The following is a 14442-nucleotide window of genomic DNA, read 5'->3' on the forward strand; positions in this document are numbered from 1 at the left end:
TCCGCGCCAGCTAACTAACCCGCGTTCGGAACCATTGCCTCACTGTAATATCTTGAATACATTGCATACGCTAATGAACAAGTTAAATTTACGAATTCAGAGTAAATAAGTACTAAGTAGTAGTAGTAGTAGTTTTTTACAGTGGAATTTAAAAAGTTCCCTATGATGTTTTGATTATTAATAAATTATTTGCAAAAAAATATATTAATGAAAACAAAAACTCTAAACATTTCTTTAAAGATTTGAAATTTGATGCAGGGCTAGGGCTAGGCTGGGCTTTGTGCAGTCTGGCCTGGGATGTACCCACTTATGACATATTTTCCCGCCAAACACAAAATTCTGCTTAGTATTGGAACCTAACCTACCAAGAATTATATTACATTATGGTGGTTAATATTACATGCAGTGCCGATGTTTATGGACGCCGGTGACCATTTACCGTGTTTCCTTAGCCAGACTGAGAGAGGTTCCTTAAATCTATTGCTCCTATCGATTTCTTTATTATCACCCAATAGGGGCAAACTCAGACAGAAAGACCCATAGGTCTAGTCGGGTATAGTTAACTCAACAGCATATTTGGTTAAGAGAGTTGTACTAGTTGTATGTTGTTCGGAGGTTGATACGGTTCGGTCAGGGTACTGTGGTAATAGTAATATGTTATATCATATAGCGATCACTTTGATCACGTTGTTACAGCTTTGTTGTTTTCTGACATTAATACTATTTTTGTACTGCAGAAAAGGCCCAAAAGATTCGTTAAGATGTAAATTTAAAGAAATTAAAATAATGACTGTCGCTTCTCATTTTGTTTTTGATAATGTTATGTATGTACGCAAAAACATAAATGATTTTCCCAAAAAAGTGACGTACATTCCATTAATACTAGGAACAAGATTAAACTTGGTACAAGTACCCGATTGCACAGGGTTAGTAACTCTTTTTTTGGGACAATGTATACGTTAGGGATGATCGATATTCATCGATGTTGAAGAAACATCGATGTTTCGCTGGAAAACATCGATGTTTTGACATCGATGTTATGACTTCAATATCATCGACACATCGATGTTTTATGAACAAAAATATCGAAGAAAAAAATCAGCTACATCCACAGCTTCAGAAAGGCTTTTTTCTAAAGCTGGCCAACTCCTTTATCAACAGCGGAACCGACTGAAGGGAAAACACCTGTCTAAGTTAATTTTCTTACAAAGTGTCGCCAAGAAATATTGGGATCGTTAATATTTTTGTGCAACTTTTGTATAAAATAAATAATTTTCATAAATATAATAGTTTTTTTTATTTTATACCGAAAACATCGATGTTTAACACATATCGATGTTTTCGAATCGATATTTATCGTACATCGATATTTTTGATTCGATGTTAACATCGATGTCAACATCGATGTTTTCCTAATATCGTACATCCCTAGTATACGTTTTTACAACAGGATCCCAGAAAACGTTCAAAAATAGTAATAATAAAATTCCAAATAATCGTTAAAGAGCGTTTGTGTGCTAAAGGATATTACAACACTAATGAATTTCTAGTTGACTGCACACCTTGGGAATGAGATGATCGCCTCCAGATTATTTAAAATAACAAAAATATATTTGTATTATTATTAAAAATATATATTGTATATGTAACATGATATGAAAAAAAATGATCCCGCTGAGTGAGACCTCAGAAGAACCGGCGAAAGACGCCGGTTCTTCTCAGGTCCGAGCTGTTAAATTCCGAACCGGTGGTAGATTTTTTCACTATCAATAAGAAATAAGCACTTATATTTTGAATAAAGATTCTTTGATTACTTTGACAGCGAATGGACGGTTTTTGAATAAATCACAATTAGAATACAAATATGTAACACTAAAATAGTAACAGCCTGTAAGTTTCCCATAGCTGGGCTAAAGCCTCCTCTCCCATTAAGGAGTGGATTTGGAACATATTCGACTACCCTTTTCCAATGCACATGTGGCAGAATTTCGATGAAATTAAACACATGCAGGTTTCCTCACGATGTTTTCCTTCAACGCTGAGCACGAGATGAATCATCGGTTATGATGCACGCGTTACAACCACTGGGCCATCTCAGCTCAATTAAAAATATACCTTAACATTTTCCACTTACATTGGAACTTTCGAAGATTATTTAAACAATATTATTTTTATCCAAATAAATAAAAACCTAACTCTACCTTCACTAGTAATTTGCTTGTACACATAAACAGAACTGAAATATAACATGTATAAATAAGATAACATCTGGGTAATCTTACTAATATTATAAATGCGTTAGTTTGGATGGGTAGTGTACCTATAAAATTGTCCCCATTGAGCTCTTAGACTTGTTTAGTTAATATTTACATTATAAACTGATTATTATATAAGTATATACATAGTCTTCTGGCATAATGACAAATACCATTTGTATTAATCAAATAATGTGATTATAGAGAAAAATTTTGCTACTTTTTCTGTTATAAAAAAGCTAATATTACAAATGTGAAAGTAGGTCTGCCTGGTTGTCAGTCTTTTGGTCTGTCATGAAAATTTCGCTATGAAGTAAAGTTGTACTCCAAGGAAGGATTTTTACTACAATTAATCGGGAACGCTGGCGACTTTTACCAACACATTTTATGAACTATTCATGATAAATGATTTACAGTTTTTGTATTTAATTTATCACATGATATAAGAATTAAAATTATACCTCAACATCACATTAACATTCAGAATCCAGATTAAAATATACACTTGACCGCGTTGAGAAGTATTTAATTAAGCGTTAAAACGACAGGAAATATTTCGTAAAAGAAGCTTACTGTATAATTATGACCGAAAGTAAACATGCAACGAGAACGAGGCGCACCGCGCAATTATAAGCGCTCCAGTTAGAGGCAGATCTCTCTCGAACGCGATCGAGGGTAATCAGGAGTGCTCGACATCCTGCCGCTTGGCCGGTGGATGCTCACACGCGAGCATCAGGCGGCGTTGCGCAACGCCCTAACAAACCGAACCGATTTTATATTTCAATATTACCTAACCGCGCGTCGGCCGGTTTGGACATGTCCTGTTTCATTAAAATATTAATTTTCTTGAAATACCTTTGAGAGTACTTATTCATGTGTGCGATATGGGCTACTTTGTTATTTTTATAGCGCGTTGGCCAGAAATTGACAAAATTATAGAACATATTCTAACATTATATAGAGGTAACATTTATTGTAAGGTTGCTTGTTTAAATATATTACACCCATGTGAAGGCGGGTCGGATCATTAGTGATAAAATCCTGGATTTGAACCGGGGACCTCCAAAACTGAGACCTTATGTAGGAGCTTGTATATTTATTGGTATATCCATGTTACAAACAGAGTAGAAGTAGAAAACTCAATGTGTTTAATGTGTAGTCTGTATGGGAAGACGGGCCAAATGTTGCCTTGATTGTAGGTAGCACAACAAGGAGCAACTGGATTACTTTATAATAATGAGACAAATTACACTAAAAATATGTACTATATAAATAATAAATCAATAATAAGTTACTGATGTATTATTTATATAATAGATGATATAAAAGCGTGGCGCTAATACCTGTTGACTTCCACGAAGGATATATTAATTTAAATAATTGTATTTAACTAACATGACTTTGTATTTTTAAATGTTAAAAAAGAGTAACTACTGAGTTTCTTGCCGGTTCTTCTCGGTAGAATCTACTTTCCGAACCGGTTATAGCTTCACTTAATTGTAAAATGACGATTCAAAAGTGCTTGTAAAAGCCTACTTGAATAAAGTTTATTTTGATTGATTGATTGATTATTCAAATTAATAGTCGATTTTGGTAATAAAAGTAGTTCAGTACCAAAAAAGCAAAGCAAATGGATTAAATTATCATATTCTATCGTGTACGATGCAAAAGACATCAACGAGCTCACATCATACAGTCAATTAAAAAAGCTGAAACATGGGTAGTTAAGAATTTAAAAATGTTTTACTAAAAATAAAGACAATGCCACATAACATAGTGAGAGGCATGGCGACGGTCAAGGGCTGAACCTGATCTTAGCACCCCATTGTATGTGTGAAATTAATTTGACGCAAAAGTGCTGGCGCAACGACATCTTTGTGGCATATAGTTATGTAAATATTTTTATTAATAATGTCAACATAAATATTACATCAAATCATATAATCATATAATGTTACACGACCAATTAAACTTTACGATAATATTTCCAACAAATTAAGAAAGAATATTGTGAATATGTTCCTAAAATAAATATCGCAGGTGCTTATGAACACAATACTTTTTTTATAGCATATATACGTAAGCTGACCGTTAAATGGGTCACTTTATGGCATGTGGTCACCGTTGGCCATAAACATTGGCGCTGAAGGTAAGAAATTTTAGCCATTCCTAGCGTTATCAATCCACCACCAACCTAGATAACTAAGATGTCTTTCGTGCCACTGACTCACTCACCCTTTAAACTGAAAGACAACCATACTAGATATTGGTTACTTGCTTGGCTGTTCTTGATAAACGGTCTTAATAATTCACTTCACTTGTCAAGCTGTGTCAAAATAATTCTGTCTGAGACAGGTGGGGCCAGGGGGCGCGGGTCGGGGATCGGGGTCAGGGGTCGGAGCAGGGTGAAGGCCGGTGGAGTGCCGGCGCTAATTGCAATCAATATTATTGTTTACGCGTTTCTCTCACCGAGCCTTGGCTTCGTTTTCTCACTCGTAAAAACTATTATTCAGATTTGTCATAGTCTCGTGACATGCGCTTAAGTAATTAGAATATGGACGCTTGCGAAACGCTACATTAAACATAAATACAATTTTTAATTCCTTATGGCATCCGTATGCAAATGACATCGCCTCACCGTCGAGTCGCGATCGTCAAGAATTTGTATCCGCCGCCGTTAGGACATCTTTTATATCCCATGAAAAAAGTACTCCACTTTGTAATATAGAATAGACCTATCGTTATTTGTCATTATTTTTTATCGCCTGAGGCTTATTTTAAATCTTTATTTTGTTTTTTAATCTATCTATCTATTTTCCATCTCTTTATTTTAATGTTGTCTTAACCATCATGTAAATAATTTCATGGAAATTTTTTATTTCATAAGTTCAACAGTTGAGTCAAAATTTTTTTATATAATAATATAATATTCTTGCCTAATTCATATTTACTTTATCACTTTTTGTATATTCTCGACATTTTAAAAAAAAAATAAATACATCATGTCATTACCGATATTTAATAAATATGAATAATATTGATTCGAGTGAAACGAAAGCGTTACACATTGTGATATAACTGACGCCTGCATAGTTGCTTCACGTCGCGTCATAAATTAGAGAGGTTATTTGAGATTTCTATTGCGTTTGGTAATACACCCTTTTTAAAATATTTCTACGTTTGGGGTCGGTGTGTCACAATAGGCTTTCGTAAACATCCACGCACATGGCGTCCGGTAATTATCATGATTTTGTATTTTTAAGAAACGCTTAACCGCTTTCGTAATTTGTAAACATATCACAGCTTTACGGCTCAAATAAAATAATGAATTATAGAATAATTATGGAATGCACTCTACAATAACCGTTCCGTTCAAAACAAATATTTACAATTTTTATAATTTAATCAAAAAAAATTCAGACAAACATGAAGACACCTTCGCACATAAGAATATTAAGTTATAACTTATAATATGAATGTGTCACTATTTGTGACTGTTGACTGTGCTTTTGAACACTACCTTACACATCCTTTAAAATCAGAAATCCAAAGCTGGTTGAAGGGAAAATAACAATATCTACAAAGTAATGCCAGTTGGCGGTAGAAGAGAATAAGCGGTCGGTGTCCACCGAGATGGGCAAGTCTCCTCCTCAACGGGACGACGTGACTTAGTGGGGGATAATAGCACTCTGTTACTTTTTTGACCAACTGCATGTTTTCTTTACAAAATCATTTCAATATCCGCTAGTGATAGACTAGCGGATATTGATATGATTTTGTAATTATATAGATTGTAATATTGAATAATACTTGTGAACTGAATTAAATTAACATCAATCGAAATTAGTTTAACTTCAATGGATTGCTCCATATTGTTACATAAAAACACGTTTAACGCTTTAACATGTAAAAATAAAAGGTTTCCTTCTTAATCGCTTTTTTTGCTTATTCGTCAACGTTGACCGCAATCCATACGCTGAATGTATAATGCACTGATATTATGAAGAGGTAGCTTATGTCATTTCGATCGATTCAAACAAAGCTACCATTCCGATTGATGTGGATTTGACTTACTATGTCACTCAATGACAGAATGTACACAAATTGTACTGTATGTCGACGTATAAGTCACATATCTTTTGTTACCACAGTAAAGCCGTAACATGTAAAGGTGCATGTTATGCATAGTATTGTGAACTTATAGCTCAGTATTCGTAAATATATAATTTGTTAAATATTAACTTGATTTATGCGAAGTCAGTACGGGAAGCTAGTGCAATGTATAATCAATATGTTATGTAATATGATAAAGCAATACTAGAGAAACATAAGTCTTAATGTGGATCGACGAAAATAATTTTACATAATCGATCAATGAGCCGAGTTAAGCGACCGCCGACCGAGATTTAAAAACCTACATAACATGAACTTTTTTCTAGGTTAAAATACGAATTCTGTGATAAACGGCTCCGGCTATATCCGAATACAGCTTACAGCTGCTGCCTTACTAATAATGCTACAACAACCCGACAAGCTATCGAAAAACCCCAGTCGGGTTTTGTAACAGTGGTCAGAATCCGGGAGGGATTCCCTGAGTCAGATGTAGAATGTGGACGGAAACTAGGCGCTGGTTATTACATTATTGTATAATAAACTGTTTTGCAACGAATGGAAACGCCAGCGCTCGTATTAATAATAAACATAAACTAATCGCTACTGTTATTTTTATTGTTATTTTACTTTTGCTTTGAGCATTATTGTCTTCAAATTATTAAATTAATTATACAGACTTATTGTTAGTTCGGTCGGGTCGGTATATCGGCAATACCATTTTCTCGGTGATTACTAAATTTGCTACATATGTGCTCATAAATTAATCCACTCTTGTTTATTTACCGCACTGAGAGTGTTGCAATATTTCTCAAATACATTTAACAGCTTTTAGCTAATAGGTAACACGTCAATGTCATTTTAAAGTTAAATTTTTACTGAGGCTTATGAAAGTGCCCTTGACAAAATACAACTTTTATAAAAGATAAAAGTGATTGCGTTTAACTGTGCGTGACATTTTATGAATAACTGTTTAATTATTATCTACCATTTATTACATTGAAGTAATTAGTTATTGTAAATGAAACTACGCGGGGATGTAAGAGTGCGTCATACAGCTCATAACAAGTTCTGAATATGAATCTGATTCGCTGCTCGTACGGGCACGGCGGCGGATCCGCTGCTGGCGAAATAAAATAATGTTGTGATGGTAATTATTCTTACGTTTAGTCTTACGTCAGCTTTACACAATATGATATTGATGTCTAAACTTTGCAATTCTGGCAAACGACCGTCTTGGCTTTAATGCTATGTATTTTTGTAATTATGTTTTCAGTAATTTTCCATACAAGCAGTAGCAGCACCGTATAGACACAGTCCTAGTGTCCGAGCTCGACGAAGAGAACGGGTTTACTTTGAACTACCGATTGTTTGTGTTAAGCAGATCAAACTCTCGTAATTGTGTGACGTTGCTTCACGTCGATTGGCTGGCGTTGATAATGCACCCCTTAATTGTCAATATCACTTGAGGACAAGTTGCAACATGGCTCGTTTATAAGAACGAGAACGTAATTTACGTTTCTCATTAAAGACTTAACACTGCAACGACTGCAGAAACTCGCAAAGTTTTATATATTAATCGAGCTGTAAAATTACTTGATCAAGTTGTATTCCATACCAGCTAGTACGGATGTAGTGATTTTTTTCTATGAAGCTGCTTGTACTTTGTTGGAATGTTTTTGTATGTATCGATATGTTTGTGGATGACACAGACGCCCAATATTGATAATTGAAGTCACTTATTTTTCTGTCATTTATTTTATAAACTGAAATACTCTATTGTGGTGTTTCAAATTCGCCACGTGACTGCGTTTTATCAAAGTAAAAGCGCACTATTTGTCAACATAGTAGTATAATTTAAATATGAGTAATTTAGTCTTCAAAACTTTTTCAATACTTACCTATTTTTTTATGTAATATATTTGTTAACGACAGAGTAGAAAATAGGCTCTGATCTTTAGCCGCTGGTGTCGTAAAGTGTCGTCTATGGAAATTTTTGTTATGCGCATACGCAATCAAGCACATCATAGACTCGACAAAATGTGCGGCGGCGAACAAACTACCCACGAGCAAAAGCATTCCCTAAGATGGTTAACAACAGTCAGTTAGGCGTGAAAGTCTGCCATATGATTTCCATGCAGCTCGCGCTCTGCGCTGATTAATACGTGGATAAGGCGAGCGAGCGAACGACGATAATATTAATATACAAGCGATATACACCGATACCGTTAAATGTATTTGAGTGTTATGTATTTTTATTTAGGAAAAAAAAAGAAACAGATTGATACACGCGAGCAAATGGCCCAAAAGTAAACAAATGCATCAGCAACAATAACAATCTTAAAATGAGCATAATGCTCATTTGAATTCAATCAATTGAAAACAAATTAATATAGTTTTAATGTCGAAGTAGACTACCTCGTCGGTTAAGCGGCTGGCCGCAGGTCTCGAGGTCCTGGGCTCAAACTAGAAATTGCGCCGTTAAAAGGTTGTTGTATTCTTTTGTATTCCTTTATAAAAGGCCGAAATCTGCGAAATGGACGTTTGTACTCAAACGTCACTCGGAAAGCACCCAAAGCCATTAGAAAATATTCGGAAATAAAACTTGTTTTGTGAATTTAAAATCTCAAATGAATGTAGATTGTATTATTAAGCTATCTTATATACAATTAATCATAATAAAATGAAGTCGCATTTCCTTATGTTTACAAACATGTTATTCCAAACAGCCGCGGACGCAGCGTTATATGTACAAGTAGCTAGAGACAGTCCTTGCAGACGTGGAGCACTCAGCGGGTAAAAGTTTGGTACACGTGTTGTTTTTTTTTATTATTATTGTTTATTGCACAAATAAAACATATACAAAGGGCGGCCTTAACGCTATAACAGCATTTTGTGCAGCCAACCCAGAATAGTGTAGGAGAGTAGACAGTAGGGTGTGCACAGAAGTTAAAGAAAAATTTAAAATATATACATAGCAATAGATGCCTATAAATATATATAATAATAATACAGTGCATTTCGATGTTATACATAATATAAAATACATAAATATACATATACATAATATATATAAATATTTAACATATATATACATAAATATATATATGTTGTATGTTACTGTTTAAGGAAAATTTTGTGTGCATGTTGATTTTAATTAACTTTATGTATTGATTTATTTCAGAGATGAAACTTACTACGAGAATCGCGCGCGGGCGCTTGTAGATAGTGGACGCGTTATTGTAGCATTGCATCGGCCGCCGCGCTCGACACTGCGTGATAACGTTGTTTACAATGTTCAGTGCATTCGCACGGAATAAGCAAGGAATATGACGACCAGTGATTCAGACGTTCGGAATGATTTGGAATGTGAGATGCAGGAGTGTTCGGGGGAAGTTGAAGAGCTTTCGAATAACGAGATAAACGACAACAATATAAGACCAAATAAAAGAACCAGGGTGACTAACAGAGAAGAAGTTTGGACCACGGTGCAAAGAAAAGGGAAAAGATTTGCTCGTGTTGGGGTGTTAAATGAGTTGGAGAGAATACCAGAGGATATGATTGAAGTCTGCATTACATCCAATGAACCACTTCCAAAGCAATTTAAATTGGCCAAAACATTAAAATCAGAAAATATTCAAAATGTCGTTCGAGTTAAATATATTAATTCATTTAAAGTTTTGATTCAGTTTGACAAAGAAGACAGTGCAGAAGAATTAATAAGTAATAAATTTTTTAATGAAAATGGATATAGAACCTATAAGACTATGGATATGGATCAGACATATGGTGTGATAAAAGATATAGATTTGGATCTTACGGATGAAGAAATTTTAGAAAGTTTATATAGTGACATATTAATTTTAGGAGTGAAGCGGTTAAAACGAAGAAATGGTTTTAATGGAAGTTGGCAGGCAAGTGAAGCTATAAGAATCTGTTTTAAGGGCTCATCTTTACCGTCACAAATAAAGATATTTGATACTACAATAACAGTAACGCCGTATGTATTTCCTGTTACGCAGTGTTCACGTTGTTGGAGATATGGACACTCAATAAAGATATGTCCATCACACAAAATTACTTGCCCAAAATGTGGTGATAACCATCAAAATTGTGAGCGTACTTCATTTGTTTGTAATAATTGTGGTGGCAATCACATGTCCATGGCAAGAATATGTCCTATTTACCTTAAAGAAAAGCGAATCCGAGAGCTTATGGCTGAGTTTGGTTGCACTTATAAAAAGGCACTAACAATATATGTTCCTCCGAGCCCTCCTCCACCGCTTCAAATTTCAAAGGAAACATTCCCAACTTCATACAAAGGTACTTATAAAGCCAAAGACTTTGGAAATAACTCGGAGACAACCTCTGTACATTTAACAAACACCTACGCTGAGGTAACTAAGGCCAAAACTAATGATAAAAGACTGTCGAAGAAGAAAGTTAGAAACAAGAGAACCATGAATCATGAAAAAGATAATAATTTGGAGGTAAATGGAACAATTAATTTGGAGATTATGGAAGAAAGTCATTCAGAATCAGAGTCATTAAGCAGTAAAGAGCAAGCGAAAGATCAGAGAGAAAACAAAAAGGAAGCAAAGACGGGATTTAATAAATGGAAATTAGTTTTTATAAAATTAAAGGAGAAAATATTGGAAAAAGACTTGACGTGGGAAGAAAAAATTAAAGATTGCTTTAATATCATATATAAGGAAGTTGTATTATTGATAGTGAAATTTATATCAGATTGGCCATGTGTAAAATTCTTAAGCCAATATGGATAATAGCAATAACTTACAATCAATAAATATACTCCAGTGGAACGCCCAAAGTCTACGACCAAAACTGTCTGAATTTGAGTTACTGTTATATCAGGAAAAGATACACATTGCTATAATTAGTGAGACTTGGTTAGATCCGGACAGCAGTATTCATATTAGTGGATATAACATTTTTAGATCTGATCGGAGAGATGGATTTGGAGGAGTTGCTATTATTACACACCGATCTATACAAGCACAACAACAATACTTAAATATTTCGAACACTGAAATAGAAAATGTACATGTAAAACTATATAATTGTGGTGATATTGAAAATATAGTTTCAGTATACTGTCCTCCAAATGTTAACACTTGCTTTCAAGATTGGAACGATGTTTTTTCGATGTTTGGGCACAAATCAATAATCGCAGGAGATTTTAATGGACACCATCCTAATTGGTCCACGAAGTCTGATTTACGTGGTTCCCAGATATTCGATGCAATTTTAGAATGTAATTGTATTACTCTAAATGATGGTACTGATACTCGTATAAAACTAGTTAATGGGGTGGTCCAGAGAACGTCTCCTGATATATCGTTGGCATCTGAAGATCTTGCTATCAAACTAAGTTGGAAGGTTTTAAATGAAAGTCTGGGAAGTGACCACTTAATACTCAAAATTAAACTAGATACTAACATAATTCCCGCAATTAAAAAATATAGAAATTTCAAAAAGGCTAATTGGACATTATATAGGGAAATTATAGTACATTACTTAAATGAATACAGTCTTCCTAGTGACAATCAGCTTGCATATGAAGGGTTTATTAGCATTGTAAATCCTGCCGCAGAAGAAGCCATTCCTTACATTAAAATATCTGAAAACCCTTTAAAGAATAACCAGTTTAAACCAAAACCCTATTGGTCACAAAATATATCGTGGTCGGTGGCTAAAAGACGATTAGCTCTAGCAAATTTTAGAAAAAACCCTACTCCTAATAATCTCGATAGTTTACGAGAAAGGATCGGAATTTCACAAAAAGATATAAGACGTGGTAGGTTTACAACTTGGCAGGATTATTGTAATAAAGTGAATGAGAAAACCACCTATTGTGAAATGTGGTTCCGTATGAAGTGGATTAAAGGATACAAGTTGTTGAAATCGTGTATGGATCGCGAAATATCCGAATCTTTACTATGTAGTTTGGCACCAGATTATGTGAATCCAAACCAGCCAGTATTTAAGTCCGAGAACATAAGGCTGATATGCCCGGTTACGGTACAGGAATTAAACAATTGTTTAAAACATTCAGACACGGCATCGGGAGAAGACAGTATAACCTATTCCATGATTGGTAATCTGCCGGAATCAGGAAAAAATCTACTTGTATCATTATACAATAGATTCTTGAGAGACGGTTTTGTACCAAATCAATGGAGGCAGGTTAAGATAGTTCCTATACCGAAACCGGGAACAAGTAATAGATCAATATCCGGTTATAGACCCATTGCACTAATATCATGTATTTGTAAAACACTACATACTATCATTAACCGTAGATTAGACTGGTACCTTGAAAAGAATAATTATTTTTCAAATGACACTATAGGGTTTAGGAGATCACGTTCCTGTTATGATAATCTAGTACGATTAATAACACGAATTCAAACAGGCTTTACTAAAGGCATCTCGACAGTTGGATGCTTTATTGATGTAGATAACGCCTATAATAATATCAATATAGCAAGTTTATTAAATTCTGTCGATGATGCAGGTATAGGCGCTTTATTGTGTCGATACCTATGGGAATATCTGCATGAAAGGTTTTTGACTATTGAAATTAGCAACAATCAAAAAGTATCTCGTGCTTCTGGAATGGGCTTACCCCAAGGTGACCCATTATCACCTTTATTATTTAATGTTGCTACCAGAAACATTTGTCGAGAAATTCAGAATGTATATATTTCCCAGTATGCAGACGATTTTGTGATATACAGTTCAAATAAGGTAATAGGCTTGGCTGTTAATGATATTCAATGTGCATTAAATATTTTTTGTAATCTTATACAAGAGCTTGGGTTAAACATATCGCAAAGAAAAACCAAAATGTGTATTTTTAGTAGAGGCCAACGCAGAAGTAATACAGAATTTTCTTTAGTTAATAATAATATTAATATACAACAAGTTGATAGTGTTAAATATTTGGGAATGTGGCTTGATAGGAGTTTAAAATGGGGAAGACACATTAATGAGATTAAAGACAAAACCCTTAAATTTTTAAATCCTTTTAAAGTTTTGGCTGGTAGTCAGTGGGGGGTTCATCCGAATCACTTAAGGCGTCTGTATATATCGATTATACGTAGCCGATTAGATTATGGGAGCTTTTTGTACGACAATAGCATAAAAAGTCATCTAAGCAAATTAGACAAAGTGCAAAATCAGTCACTACGAATCATTGGCGGCTTTATTAGAACAACACCGATACATGTTATGGAGAGTGAATTGAATATTCCACCTCTTCGAATTCGAAGGCAATATCTAGCTGGTAAATTTATATTAAAGTCAAAATCTTTCGAAGATAACTTAACTGTAGATGTAATACATCTACAGTTAAGTTATTCATTGAATAATATTTGTGATAGTTCTTATTGGAGAAACAAAAAAATACCTTTGCTTATCACAGTATATAGGTATTTAAATCAATATTCATTTAATGTGATTAAAAAATTACAAATTTATTCTCTTCAGACTTGGATCAGTAGCCTAGATATATCAAAAAATATAGTTTCTTTTGTTGAAGGTATTAACATGGCTAAATCATTATGTAATAGATTAGATATGCAAAATTGTTGTCGGCTTCTACTGGATAATAAATATAATTCTTTTTATAAATTATACACTGATGGGTCTAAAGACAGAACTGGTTCAGGTGCAGCAATATTTGACCCTCAAGCAGATATAACAATCAAGTTTAAAATTGAAGCAGATGTGTCTATATTGCACAGTGAGTTGATAGCAATCTCAGAAGCACTCTCTTATGTTTTATCTTGTACCGCAAATAAGTTTGTCATATTGTCGGACTCAAAGAGTGCTCTTTTACACTTGGCTCGATTGACCTCGACTATTCGAGGACATTCGAAAGCCTATGATATTTTGGAGTCAATATATAATATTGAACGCACGAATAAAATAATTGTTATCCAGTGGATGCCGTCACATATTGGAATCATGGGCAACGAGGAAGCAGATAAGGCAGCAAAACAGGCAGTATATGATGGAATTCCTTATAATTGTACACCTTTATCTACTGAAA

This window comes from Vanessa cardui, chromosome 21, assembly GCF_905220365.1.
Source record: "Vanessa cardui chromosome 21, ilVanCard2.1, whole genome shotgun sequence".
NCBI lineage: Eukaryota > Metazoa > Arthropoda > Insecta > Lepidoptera > Nymphalidae > Vanessa > Vanessa cardui.